Here is a 14,881-nt window from a genome sequence, read left to right on the forward strand (position 1 = left end):
CCATGGTCAAAAAAACGTCTGTTGGATATTTGTATTCTTTAATTTGCTTCCTGAAGAATGCCTGAATACTTAAAATATAGAACTAAGAAACTAATATAATGTCAAATTCCAGCAAAAAAGAAATGAAAATTTTATAAAATTTTGTGAAATATCAATATGCCCACTTTTGAGCTACCATTTTTGATGTTATGATTTTGTCTCTACAAAGCTAGTGGTCAAACTAAAATAAGAAAAGTATCATATTTTGTAGTATGATGAGCCAACATAGCTCGATTATAGCATGCGAAGCGTAATTTCTCAAAGGATTTATTGTTGAAAGGTTATTCCGCTCAGTGTCGAGCTTAAAGAACTTCTTTCGCAGGTAAGTCTAATGTTTACATTTTTACTGATGCGGAGGCGGAGTTAGCAGCATATACAGCCCAGATCAAAAGTAACCGTGTCCTTCTTTGTACTTTGTACATCCTACCTGCAAAGTCAAAGTCCCAGAAAGGTAAGCTTGTCTTGTCTCTTCATTTCTGGGGCGACTAAATTAAATTTTCTCATTACAAAGATCTAGGGCTATACTGTCGTTTTGTCCAATAAGATTTCCCATCTCCACACTGTCTGTATAAAGTCTGTAAAGTTTAAGATTCCACAAGATTCCTTTGCTTGTCACGTTTTTCACGTCGTTTTTCTAGCCAGAAAAAGACCAGCAGAAGTCCATAGTGTCAACCCCCTGACTTTTTTTATGGGGGGGGGGTTTATACACCCAAAAAAATGAAAACTGGGAGCTAAAATACAGCCAAACATTTGGGGGGGACCTGATTTGGGGGTGTTTGGGGGGGGGGCTGATATGTACGTTTTGAGGGCTGGAATTTCAATGGAAAAGCTGGGGGCTGACTATTTCTTTTATTATTTTTCTCTATATCACCACATTTTTACTAGCTAGATATGGCAGTTTTTGGCCAAAAAAGAGAGTAAACACCCCAAGATTTTTGTGCTCGATTCGCTCACGTTATTTTAAAAGACATTTTTATTTTATCATAGCAGGCACCAAAATCAAAATCTTTTAAAATTGCCTACCAAGTTTTCCCAAATTTTTGTCGACCCACAACGCTACTGTGCATTTATAGTCATTTTCACCCCCACAAAATAAAGGACTTTTTACATCTTTAAAAACTGTTACATTTCGAGAATGGCAAAAAAATAGTTGTTTTGGTGGTGAACGCAGCGGTCTTTTGAATAACTAATTATTCCACAGCAGTTACCTAGAGTTAAGATAATTCATCATTTTTTTATTGGCTGAGGTAAAGTAATGTATTCTATATATGTGGATTAATTAGTTATTAAAAAGACTGTCGCATTCGCTAAAAACATCTATACCGTGAGTAAGTAAGTAAGTATTTATTTACCATTTAACACTACAGAAAAGATACAAGTGATGATATGCACAAAAAATATATGGAAGGAGACCGCCTTATAGTCTAGCTAATCAAAAAGATGCGGCCACCTAAGTACAGATTGCGTTTATAACACATTGTAAATTAGTAAAAAATATTTATATATTTTTAAGAATTTTGTTATGTAATGAAAAATAAATTAAAAGAAAGTTTGCTAACCTTTCTTGGTAGGGAGGGGTGTGCTCAGTATCTCCCAAGACAGTGAGTAAGGGCAAGAGATTTAACAAAACTGAAATCAGATGAGCTCAGGGTAATATTTGGATAAGATCGCTGCATGCTGTTCCAATGTGTTATGCAAAACTTAGAGAAAGATTTGTTCCCAAAGGTAATGGTGTTGTAGGAGGGAACAAAAAGTAGTTTCAAACATGCTCCTCTGGTACTTTGAGTGTTTTCGTCTTCAGCATCGAGCTGAATAAAGTTAAAAAACTCCAGAAGATGAGTGGTCCTAAATCCGACAGCCCTGCCTGAATCCAACCCCCCAAATAACTGCTATGAAAAAAAATTCTATGTTTCCAAACATTCCCTCTCCAAGTTGAACAATAAACTATATATATTGCAAGAACTCTCTAAACAAAATATCTAACAAGATGACTAAAATGTCAAGATGTCAATTAATGTGATAAAAAAGGGTGAGTTGTAAAAATAATTACCTCTATTATTCTGAATCCATTGCTCGTGTTTAAAATGTTAACAATTTTGTATTAAAAACTTATGTTTTGTATAAGAAGCAATCAATTAATGTTTTGGTTCAATTGGCATAGTGTCCTCCAGGGTTTGTTCCCCCCACCAAATTCTTGATTTTTTAAAATCTCCCCCCTCTTATTTTCCCCCCTATGACCTTTCGGTTTTTTAGTTTCCCCCCTCTTTTTTGCTTTCCCCCCAGAAAATTCAGAAAATATCAGTTCCCCCCATATACCGATATAAATTTCTCAAATTTCAACCTGACACAAACGTAAAATTTTGCTGCAAAAGGAATACTAGACAAAATAGAACGAAAATTTGTTAATTTTTCAATCATGATCTAATCACATGGGATCATGTGGACTGACCTTGGTTGCTGAGATAAAGTTGAAGTGATTTCACACTTCCCCCCACCAAATTTGCCAACTATCGATGTTTTATAAAGGGGGGGGGGAGGACACTATGATTGGTTCAGTGTATCAAATCTCTCAGTTTAGTTGACAAAAAAAAATATATTAAATCAACAAATATTTTACAGTAGGTATAGGCCTGGGGGCTGCTTTTAATATTTGGGGGGGACTTAAACCTTTGAGGGGACTTAAATCTTTGAGGGAGCTATTTTTTTACCTGGGACCTATACCTGGGCTGAAAAATAAGCTCTAGAAAGTTACCTTAAAGTAAAAACAAGTATTTTACAACCACTGTAAATGAGGGAGTTAGATCAATCCAGATGGTGTCAATCAAATGAATTGAATGCCGAATCAATTTCGAATACAATACAATCGAATGTACAATCGATCAAATAATGGCCATTCTCTCAATTGTCAAGTTATAGTCCGTTACCCCCCTGTGGACGACATGGATCTTCCATAACAATTTACTTTTGCAAAACTTTAGGATTTCTGTAACATTCAAGATTTTTTATGGGAAAATCTTGGATTTTCCAATACTTGGTAAGAAAATAGAGCAAATTTTATAGATTTTTCGATACATAATACTAAATAATGAGGAAAAATCCTGGATTTTCCGAAACCTTTTTCAAATTTCTCAGGATTTCCAAAAAACCCTGTCGCCCACAGGGAAGTAATAGTTTTTTTCTGGAACTGCCGATAGTTGCCATTCAATTGTTCAATAGTTGTGCAATCGAATCGTAATTGAATATCAGCCAGGATTTGCCATTCGATTAGCTAAGTGAGATTGTATTCGATTATGTTTGATTACGTTCTATTGATTCACAGGGCTGCAAATAAGCGTCGGTCATCGGTCAATGTCCGACTGAAAAAGCTATTTGACCGACTGAAAATCTTTTGTGTCGGTCATGATGTCCGAATGAAAAAACGAATAAACCATTAACTTGAGAGTTGAAAATAAATCTCTTACACCCCTGTCTCTTACTTAGCCTATTCTTTTAATACTCGCTTCCTTTGTAGCTTTCAGGGTGTTTCTAAGTTAACTTTTATCGACTTGCTTTCTTCGTTACTTTCTTTGTTTCTAAGATCACTTTTATCAACCCGCTTTCTTTGTAACTCTTTTAAGGGTGTTTCTAAATTACTTTTGTCAACTTGCTTTCTTCGTAACCTTCTTTGTTTCTAAGATCACTTTTATCGACTCGCTTTCTTCGTAACTTTCAAGAGTGTTTCTAAGATCACTTTTATCGGCTTGCTTACTTCATAACTTTCAAGAGTGTTTCTAAGTTAACTTTTATCAACTCGCTTTCTTTGTAACTTTCATTCAAGAGTGTTTCTAAGATCACTTTTATCAATTCGCTTACTTCATAACTTTCAAGAGTGTTTTTAAGTTAACTTTTATCAACTTGCTTTCTTCGTAACTTCCAAAGGTGTTTCTAAGATCACTTTTATCGAATCAATTTCTCTGTTATATACAGTAACAAACTGTTTAAAGGTAACTTTTATTTTTCCTACTCGCTTTCTCCGTAACTTTAAAAAAAATATACACTGAATGACCGACAGGATTTTGAGTTTGACCGACAGGATTTCATTTCTGTCGGACATGATGTCCGATTGACTAAAAATATTTATTTGCAGCCCTGGATTCAATTGCATTTATCGCTCTTGTTTTGTGCAGTACTAACGCATTCTCTTTAATCTGATTTTCTAATGGCGCATTTGAGATGAGACAGCCAAGGCTAAAACTGTAAAGCCTCTAGGAGTTGGCTGATTCAATTGCCATCAATCTTAGCGAACATTATCATAATTGAACGCAATCCGAACGCAATCAAACATAATCGAATAATACCTAGAAATCAGCCGCTTGATTGAGATTTGCCAGTTAGTGAAAGTACCTCGATTTGTAAGCATGTTCAAAGTTCACAATAACGACTTTCTTTTCATTACGGAAACCAAACGAGTGAAAACAAGTCATAAAACTAAAAGTCAGCGCTTTGTGGTTGTGACGTAGTTTACGAAATTGTTAAGATAAAATGACATACTTTTTAACAACTTTTTTCTACGTAATTTTTTTGAAGCCTCTTCGTAGGAGAATGTTTCTTTCTATAAGGATTTATAACACTTCATGGCAGATTAAAAGACGATCAGAAAATGAAAGCTTCTTCGTTTTCGACTTTCGCATTTACGGGGAAGAATGAAATTTTCAGAAGATGCTTTACTTGATACGAGGAATCCCATTTTTGTAAAATCGTGATTCCCCATGGTTGCGAAATAGTGGCTATGGGTAATTCTTTTGTTCTTTTTCTATTTTCTTTTGTTCCATGTGGCGTAAAGACACTTCACAAATCGAAGTACTTCCACTAACTGTTTGTTTGCTTTTGACAATTGAATCACAATGATTTCATCGCAATGATTCCATCGCATTCGATTGGTTCGATTGTGATTTTCATTCAAACTTCGAAACTTGTTTGAAATATGATGTCATTTTGCTATTCCCAAGAGAATAATCTACCATCAGCCAAATAAGAATTATCTTTGCACCTAACAGTCTGGGAAATCCTCTTAATTATGCGCTTAACTTCTTAAGTATGTAATTGCATGCGTAACTAGTCTATCAATTAAAAAAACTTTATTTACTTCCGATTGCTTTGTTGAATTTTGAAAGCCTTGGACTATCTTACTCAAAATCATTTATTGTTGAATCAGCTCAGGATTACCTCTCTGTTTCCAGTTCCAGAAATGATGCGCAAGTCATCGATGACACAAGCGATCAACAAAAGAAACCAATAAAAGATCAAAGAGAAAAGCAAGTAGGGAAAATGATTGTTTGCCAATCTTGGGGATTTACCCAACTCAAAATTAAGTTAGCTGGCAGGGGGGTTTGTTTGAGGCCGGCGACCGGCGATTTTCGCCGACCTCAAAGCCCAATATGAGTTCAAAGTCGCCGGCCATAAAGTCTTTTCTAGATATCCTTGATGTATGATTTTGTTTCTGAAAACTTATTTTTTGTGATCATATCTTCTTGTTAATGAAAGACTTCATTTATATCATTCTCTTGAGTGTTTCTTCAAGTAGAATCACAGGTTTCTTATATTTAAAAGAATCATGATTATAACAAACTTTGAAGTGCAGAAGCTTAAAACATCACTTGAAGTATTGCTATCTTTTACAGTAGTGTAATATTTTCTCATTCACTCTCTTTGTTTACTTTTAAACATGCCTAGCGTCTGCTAGCATATACATTTTATAAGCACTTAACTTTTTTATATATTTTATATATTTTCTTATGATTTAGATAGATTAAAAGACTTATTACGTATGGTTATAGGTCTATGGTGGAACTCTAGTATCATTTTAGTTAAATGGTAAGATAAAAAACCGTTTTAAGAGGTCATCAGTTGAAGATACATGTCGATCCATGAGGTTTTCGGCCCGGTCCGGTATGGACTTCTTCAATAACCTCTCCCGACATTGGGCCATGCTTTTTAGTAACTGCATCCTCAACGGTTTTATAATTTGAAGCTAATATTGAAGGTAGTTTGGTGTAATTACCGTAGTGTATTCAGTAGTGTAGTTATTTAGGTTAACATTTATTTACCTTCGTTTTCTTTATCCATGCTAAGGCGAAGCGGATTGTTGCCGTACATGGTTGGCTCTTGAAAGAAAATCTATATGTATTTAGGTATATAATCTAATCACATATTAGATGTATACTTTAATATTACACTTTTACCTAAAAAGTATTATTTTTTGTTTAGATTTTTCTATAGTTTTATTGCTAAAAAACGCTTTTTCAGTACTTAAAACCGCCTGATTTCAAAATTCTGTCATCCAATCACGGCAATATCAATTGTTTTATTTTGTCCGATCAAATGCAATGTAAAAATCAACCCCTGGAAAATATTTAGATAACAATCTTTTTATTTTGTTCAATGGCAAAATTCTGTCATCCAATCACCGCAATATCAATTGTTTTATTTTGTCCGATCAAATGCAATGCAATTGTGATTCAATCAGCAAATGAAGGTGAAGCGATTTCATCCAATCCAAATGGATTCTTTGAAAAAACAACGTTTGCATCAAAATCCTGCTAAAGATTAGAAGAAATCAATGATTGATACAAATAGTGTTATATTCGACTGCTTGTCATCCAAGGCAATGATTGCTATTAGCACCAAAAATTAGGGCTGGTCATTAACCTTCATCTTCATTGGTTGAAATTTAAAAGAGACTTACCAAGTGGGCGACTTACAGATATATTTTTCACGCCTTTTAGCTCACATGGCTTGTACAGTAGACACCACGAAAAACAAAATAGTTGAAAAAAACAAAAAACAATTGGTGGTTTCTCATGTTGAGACAACATCTTCACTTGATAACACGATATTTGAAAGAATAATTTTCTTCTCTTGAAAAAATTTCCCCTCAAAAAATTGCTAAAAATCCTTTACTATAGCCTATATAGATTCGGGAAAATCACTTAGTGAATTTTTTGACATTACAATTTATTTCCATTTAGCGTAAACTTGTAAATTTTAACTGTGTACTTGCTCCTTTACGGCATCAGGATTTAAGTGCGCAATTAAGAGGATTTCCCAGACTGTCTTATGATATGGTTAAAAAAAACTTTGATATAATGCCAATTATGCATGTAAGTTTTATATTTTATGTATAAAATAATTAGTATTATCTTTTTGCATATTTTCCTATGAAATCTCACCACAGCAATTCAGCCCCTATGCTTTTTTGCATACCATTCAATATGGTAGATAGAAAGGCGAAAAGGTGATGTCTATGATGATTTCTTCTTTTGTATACTAATGGTGAAATGAATAGCATGGTTTGGGGTATGAGTTTGAATATCCCAGATCATAATGACAGTTCAAAAAACAGCCAATCAAATTTGTTACTCAAACTCAAGTTTCAAAACTTGTTTTAATTTTAGTAAATTAGGACAGTGCTAAATTCCTTCTGTAATTTTTTGAGGTAGAAATCTGCCTCACAGCTCGAAAAGGTCCTGTATATGTTTCATGTTTATCCAGGTCTTTTGTCTATCAAGGTCTGAATATTCGTAAAATAGGATAGCTGACAGGGATTAGACCTTTTTGATTTTCATCCGCCATAATCTTGGATAGACCTTTTATAAGGACGCAATGTCATGTTAAATCTTGTTTTGAGTAAAAAAAGAACCACAATACATAAAATATAATCTTTCCTGGATTTGATGCTTCGTTTGGTTTGGCATGAGAGATGCAATCTCTTTCTCTTCTATTCTTAAAAAACAGGACATTTTATCAACTTTGATCATGCTAGGTATATTTGAAAAATTAAACCGCCTCACTTTGTAGACCGACCGACCGCCTCACTTTGTAGACCGACCGACCGCCTCACTTTGTAGACCGACCGACTCACTTTTTAGACCGACCGACTCACTTTTTAGACCGACCGACTCACTTTTTAGACCGACCGACTCACTTTTTAGACCGACCGACTCACTTTTTAGACCAGCCGACTCACTTTTTAGACCGGCCGACTCACTTATTAGACCGGCCGAGTCACTTTTTAGACCGACCGACTCACTTTTTAGACCGACCGACTCACTTATTAGACCGACCGACTCACTTATTAGACCGACCGACTCACTTTTTAAACCGACCGACTCACTTTTTAAACCGACCGACTCACTTTTTAAACCGACCGTCTCACTTTATAGACCGACCGACTCACTTTATAGACCGACCGGCTCACTTTTTAAACCGACCGACTCACTTTTTAGAATCTAAACGTCCAAATTCACAACCAAAAGGTTTTTCACGTTTTAAAAAAATGCACGTTTAGATTTAATATTCAAAGATAATCGACCGACATTATACAATATATCATTATCGGTAGACATTTTCTTCCACATGCGTTTAAAACGTGGAAAAAACTTTTGGCTGTGAATTTGGACATTTTCTTCCCGCTGTGCGTGTAAAACGTGGAAATTTTTGCTGTGAATTTGGACACTTTCTTCCACTTGCGTTTAAAACGTGGAAATTTTTGCTGTGAATTTGGACACGTCCCTTGCCATCCAAAGGGCTTTTGATGTGTTCAACAACACTCTACTTGGCGGGTGCGACGCCGGGTGACGGCTAGTTTGTATACTAATGGTAAAATGAATAGCATGGTTTGGGGTATGAGTTTGAATATCCCAGATCATAATGACAGTTCAAAACACAGCCAATCAAATTTGTTACTCAAACTCAAGTTTCAAAACTTGTTTTAATTTTAGTAAATTAGGACAGTGCTAAATTCCTACTGTAATTTTTTGAGGTAGAAATCTGCCTCACAGCTCGAAAAGGTCCTGTATATGTTTCATGTTTATCCAGGTCTTTTGTCTATCAAGGTCTGAATATTCGTAAAATAGGATAGCTGACAGGGATTAGACCTTTTTGATTTTCATCCGCCATAATCTTGGATAGACCTTTTATAAGGACGCAATGTCATGTTAAATCTTGTTTTGAGTAAAAAAAGAACCACAATACATAAAATATAATATAAAGATAGGAAATGTATTTTAGTTAAGTGAAACTATGTACATGGTTAAAAATCTAGATTGATAAGTACTGTATATTAATTTTATGTTTTCGCTTAACCTGGCTATGATTCTTTTTTGCTATACTGTTGGTGAGAAAGCTAGATTACAAACACCTTCTCATACACGTTATGAAGTGTCTCAATAGACCTTTTGCTAGGCGGGATGTCATATTGAATAAGTAAAAACTCCAGCATAATTAATGATGAAACTAAAATTTTTATTTTATTAATGTCTTTACGTTTTCAGTGTCTTTTTTGCACCACAATCACAAGTATTGTAAAAAAGAAAATTCAAAGCATGTCTCAATTTATAATTAGATTTATCTGGCCAAGCAAGAAATTTTTAAGGCATAATTAGTAAACGTGTGTACAAAATATTGGGTCAAGCTGGAGTTTTTACAAGATACTTACAAATCAGAGATGCTTTGAGCATAGAACTTTTTTCTATCGTATACAGTAAAATTGATTTATAAAATACAGAACAGATAGGAAGTAAATGAAAGATATATACCTCAAGCGTTCCAAACACTCTCCAAAGTATCTACAATCTCAGGTCCCGTGGTCCCGAAGTCCCGAGCTGAACTGTGCAAACACTCTCCAAAGTATCTACAACCCCAGGTCCCGTGGTCCCGAAGTCCCGAGCTGAACTGTGCAAACACTCTCCAAAGTATCTACAACCCCAGGTCCCGTAGTCCCGAAGTCCCGAGTTGAACTATCACAACACTCTCCAAAGTATCTACAACCCCAGGTCCCGTGGTCCCGAAGTCCCGAGTTGAACTGTGCCAACACTCTCCAAAGTATCTACAACCCCAGGTCCCGTGGTCCCGAAGTCCCGAGTTGAACTGTGCCAACACTCTCCAAAGTATCTACAACCAACCAAGGTCCCGTGGTCCCGAAGTCCCGAGTTGAACTGTGCCAACACTCTCCAAAGTATCTACAACCCCAGGTCCCGTGATCCCGAAGTCCCGAGCTGAACTGTGCAAACACTCTCCAAAGTATCTACAACCCCAGGTCCCGTAGTCCCGAAGTCCCGAGCTGAACTGTGCAAACACTCTCCAAAGTATCTACAACCCCAGGTCCCGTGGTCCCGAAGTCCCGAGCTAAACTGTGCAAACACTCTCCAAAGTATCTACAACCCCAGGTCCCGTAGTCCCGAAGTCCCGAGTTGAACTATCACAACACTCTCCAAAGTATCTACAACCCCAGGTCCCGTGGTCCCGAAGTCCCGAGTTGAACTGTGCCAACACTCTCCAAAGTATCTACAACCCCAGGTCCCGTTGTCCCGAAGTTCCGAGCTGAACTGTGCAAACACTCTCCAAAGTATCTACAACCCCAGGTCCCGTAGTCCCGAAGTCCCGAGCTGAACTGTGCAAACACTCTCCAAAGTATCTACAACAACCCCAGGTCCCGTGGGTCCCGAAGTCCCGAGCTGAACTGTGCAAACACTCTCCAAAGTATCTACAACCCCAGGTCCCGTGGTCCCAAAGTCCCGAGTTGAACTGTGCAAACACTCTCCAAAGTATCTACAACCCCAGGTCCCGTGGTCCCGAAGTCACGAGCTGAACTGTGCAAACACTCTCCAAAGTATCTACAACCCCAGGTCCCGTAGTCCCGAAGTCCCGAGCTAAACTGTGCAAACACTCTCCAAAGTATCTACAACCCCAGGTCCCGTGGTCCCGAATTCCCGAGTTGAACTGTGCAAACACTCTCCAAAGTATCTACAACCCCAGGTCCCGTGGTCCCGAAGTCCCGAGCTAAACTGTGCAAACACTCTCCAAAGTATCTACAACCCCAGGTCCCGTGGTCCCGAAGTCCCGAGCTGAACTGTGCAAACACTCTCCAAAGTATCTACAACCCCAGGTCCCGTGGTCCCGAAGTCCCGAGCTGAACTGTGCAAACACTCTCCAAAGTATCTACAACCCCAAAAACCCCCAAATGTCCATGAAAGATAAAAATACAAGACCTTTTCTTTTTTAAACAATGTTATCACCTTCAGAATCACTTTTCATCTACCTTGACATTGATAATTTCTTTAATATTTTAATAAGTATAGATAATTTCAGATGTGGTCAAATGTGGCACAGGCAGGCCTGTGAAATCGATTTCTGTTGAAAACATTCACATTGAGATAAATATGGCTTCTTCTGAAATATACCTTTACTGTAGAGTTGAGCTGTGTGAATCGATTTGCATTTATCAGAGCAACATTTCTTTATTTTGATATCAACCTTGACTAAAGGGTCAATATTGGTGATCAAAATTCCATTTCCATTGACGGAGGTGCAGCCTTGTGGAAACATGGAATCACTGAGTGGACTATGGCAAAGGGAACAAACTTCTTCAGAGGGGAAGAAGCTAAGACGTTGTTTTGTATCCAAAATTGCAAAGGTTCTGCTCTTACGAACAATATCTGGCGGTATCATATAGGGAATGGGTCATTAAAATATTGACAGTGGAAGAAATATGTTTAAATTTCTCATCACAGTTGGAATTACAGAGTTCTTCTTCATATGATGTTGTTTGTGTTTCACTTTCATCTACGGTATTTCCAATGTAAATGTTTTCTTCTTTTTGTCTTGCAAGAATCACCAGGTGCAGATGTACACAAAGTGATTTCGCAGTTATCTATGAATAGATAATTTAACTATGAAAAAATTATAAAACGCATGGGGGTCACAGGTGTTGCTAAGTTCAGAAATTCTTAGTGAAGATCTTAGGGCTAAACAGTTTTTGGCATAACATATCTGATCATCAATACCAATGTAAACAAAATTTCGATCATCATTTGGTGTTAATTTAACAGAGCGAAAAGATGTTGATTCTGTTTTCCATATTTCTACACTGGCCGGACATGAGTTTTTTAGCTTTTGGAATAAAAGAACCACCTAGCTCAAAGCCACATTCACAAAGCTTGGGCTTTTTGGACCTACCCCGGTGGAGGTCCTATAAATTAACCTGTGTTTGTTCGTCCGTCCGTTCGTCCGTCCGTTCGTTCGTCTGTTACCAACTTTTCTCAGGATTGAATCATAGGAATCTTTTGATTTTTGGTACAAAGGTGCCAAATGGTGGTGCCCAAAATGTGACGGAGCCCGACTTTCGAAAAAAAAATTTTTGGGCAAATTTGGGCCAAAAAACGGCTAAAAAACGGGTTTTTTGGACTTTGTGAAAAATTGGATCATTAATTTTTTTTGATTTTTTGCATGAAAGTAAGGTACCATCATAGGTAAAAGATGGCTCAAGCAGAATTTTGCAAAAAAATTTTGTTGGCTCAAAAAACGCATGTTTATCTATAAGAATCACTATTAGTAAGCATACATCAATGTTCTTAGCCGAATTACTCAATTTTTTGATGAGATGATGTTTTTTTTGCTCACGAAGTCTTGAATATGAAAGAATATTTCAAGAACATGAAATTTTGGTTTCTAAACGTTTTTTTTATAAGAAACAAACGACTAATTTAAATAGATCGTCACTATTTGTGTTCTGAATGATTGTTTAATGGTCACGTCACGTAGATATCAATTATAAATGTGTTAAATGCATAACCAGGTAGGTCCATAAAAGTATCACTTGTTTCTATTGACATATTCCTTTGAACAGCTACTGCAAGCACCTAGCCCTCTTTTCCTCCCTTTTGAAGAAGATGCCACAGCAGCAGTGGAGGAAGAACTAGCCATTATCCAAAATTCAGTCAAAATTCCAAGAAAGTAAGTCCAAAGTTCTGTCAAGTCCAGCAACGTGTTTGAGTTTAAAAATTCCAAGAGAGTAAGTCCAATGTTCAGTCAAGTCCAGCAATGTGTCTATCTAAGTTTCAAAATTTCAAGAAAGGGGTATACAAAGTTTTCGGTCCAGCAACAACGTGTGTCAAGTTTTCAGGGCAGTGCACAGTGAAAATTCCAAGAGAGTCAAAATTCAGTCAAATCCAACAACGTGATATAATCAATCCAAATATCCAAAATTCCAAAGAAAGTAAGTCCAATGTTCGGTCAAGTCCAGCAACGTGATATAATCAATCCAAATATCCAAAATTCCAAAGAAAGTAAGTCCAATGTTCGGTCAAGTCCAGCAACGTGATATAATCAATTCAAATATCCAAAATTCCAAAGAAAGTAAGTCCAATGTTCGGTCAAGTCCAGCAACGTTTTTATCCAAAATGTAGTCAATTTAATCCAATAAATTTTAATGATTAAGTAAGTTTTCCTTGAAGTAATCCAGTTTTTTCGCGTGTGCTTTTCGATTTCAGATTTTGAGATTTTCGACCATGCTGATGCATAAAACACTGACCAAATCAGAAATGTTTTTATCTTCAACAAAAGAAGTAAAAACAAACAATTACTATAAATAAATAGTAAAATATTTTTTTAAATTTATTTTGATCATTTATATTAAATTTATTTAGATTAATCCTTAACAAAATGGACAACAATAGTTTTATATAAAGTCATGGTTTTGTTTCTGTATACCACGAGGTCGCTTCGTCGCTTCACTATATTTTCCGCTTCGTGCGCACTCGCTGATTTCTTCAACTCGGGACCTCGGGACCTGGGGGTGTGGGTTTTATTGGATGAAGAGAACATAGCTCAACTCGGGACTTCGGGACCTCGGGACCTGGGGTTGTAGATCCTTTGGAAATAATAGTGATATAGCTCAACTCGGGACCTCGGGACCACGGGACCTGGGGTTGTAGATCTTTTGGAAATAATAGTGATATAGTTCAACTCGGGACTTCGGGACCACGGGACCTGGGGTTGTAGATCTTTTGGAAATAATAGTGATATAGTTCAACTCGGGACCTCGGGACCTCGGGACCTGGGGGTGTGGGTTTTATTGGATGAAGAGAACATAGCTCAACTCGGGACTTCGGGACCTCGGGACCTGGGCTTGTAGATCCTTTGGAAATAATAGTGATATAGCTCAACTCGGGACCTCGGGACCTCGGGACCTGGGGGTGTGGGTTTTATTGGATGAAGAGAACATAGCTCAACTCGGGACTTCGGGACCTCGGGACCTGGGGGTGTGGGTTTTATTGGATGAAGAGAACATAGCTCAACTCGGGACTTCGGGACCTCGGGACCTGGGGTTGTAGATCTTTTGGAAATAATAGTGATATAGCTCAACTCTAGTGATATAGTTCAACTCGGGACCTCGGGACCTAGAATTTTTTGGAGGTATAACATATCAGGTGTGCTTGTTCCGTAAAATACACACAAAGAAAATCGCATCCCAGCTTGTAAAAACTCCAGCTCATCCGAAAATATTTCCATTTCATTGTTTCGATGCTGGAGACATGACATCGCGTCTAGCAAAAGGTATTTTGTTAACTTTTTGTTGAAAAAATGTTTGTCTCTTCTTCTCTAAAACATTTTTTGTGTATTGACAGGATATAAAGAATTCCCAAAAGTTTTTTATTATGCATAAAATATTTGATTTCTTGAACTAAGCCAGAATCGATGGATTGGATATTGATTGACTCCAATATTAGATAGACGAAAATATTAGATGAAAAAAAAAACAATTGATGATCAATCAATACTCAAGACTTTAGAATAGGCTCAATTACCTATTGATTATCAAGGATATCCATTCAAAAAAATTGGTTGTCAAATAGTCATTGATTGGAAAAAGTTACTGATTATATCGAGTGGGAGAGTCTGAGCTAAGCCAATCAAAATAAAAGGACACAGGAAACTGTGCCAGGTCTCTCATCCTGACGCCAAACCGATTGCTGAAGCCATCACAATCATAAAAATCAGAAGATTGGATTCAGCAAACAGGTTT

At 37.0% G+C, this 14,881-nt stretch overlaps 1 protein-coding gene across 2 annotated transcripts in view; it reads left to right on the forward strand.

The window, feature by feature from the left end:
* The first annotated feature begins 368 nt into the window (after positions 1–368).
* The window catches only part of LOC136819709 (ephexin-1-like), a 37,837-nt gene continuing 23,324 nt past the window's right edge, over positions 369–14,881 (forward strand). Inside the window, exon 1 of one of the 2 annotated variants that reach the window (XM_067075950.1) lies at positions 369–490. The gene's annotated coding sequence lies outside the window, so the exon portion shown is untranslated. The remainder of the gene's footprint in view (positions 491–14,881) is intronic. The other variant, XM_067075949.1, reaches the window with a different exon arrangement.

This window comes from Clytia hemisphaerica, unplaced genomic scaffold (assembly GCF_902728285.1).
Source record: "Clytia hemisphaerica strain Z4C2 unplaced genomic scaffold, Clytia hemisphaerica genome assembly, whole genome shotgun sequence".
NCBI lineage: Eukaryota > Metazoa > Cnidaria > Hydrozoa > Leptothecata > Clytiidae > Clytia > Clytia hemisphaerica.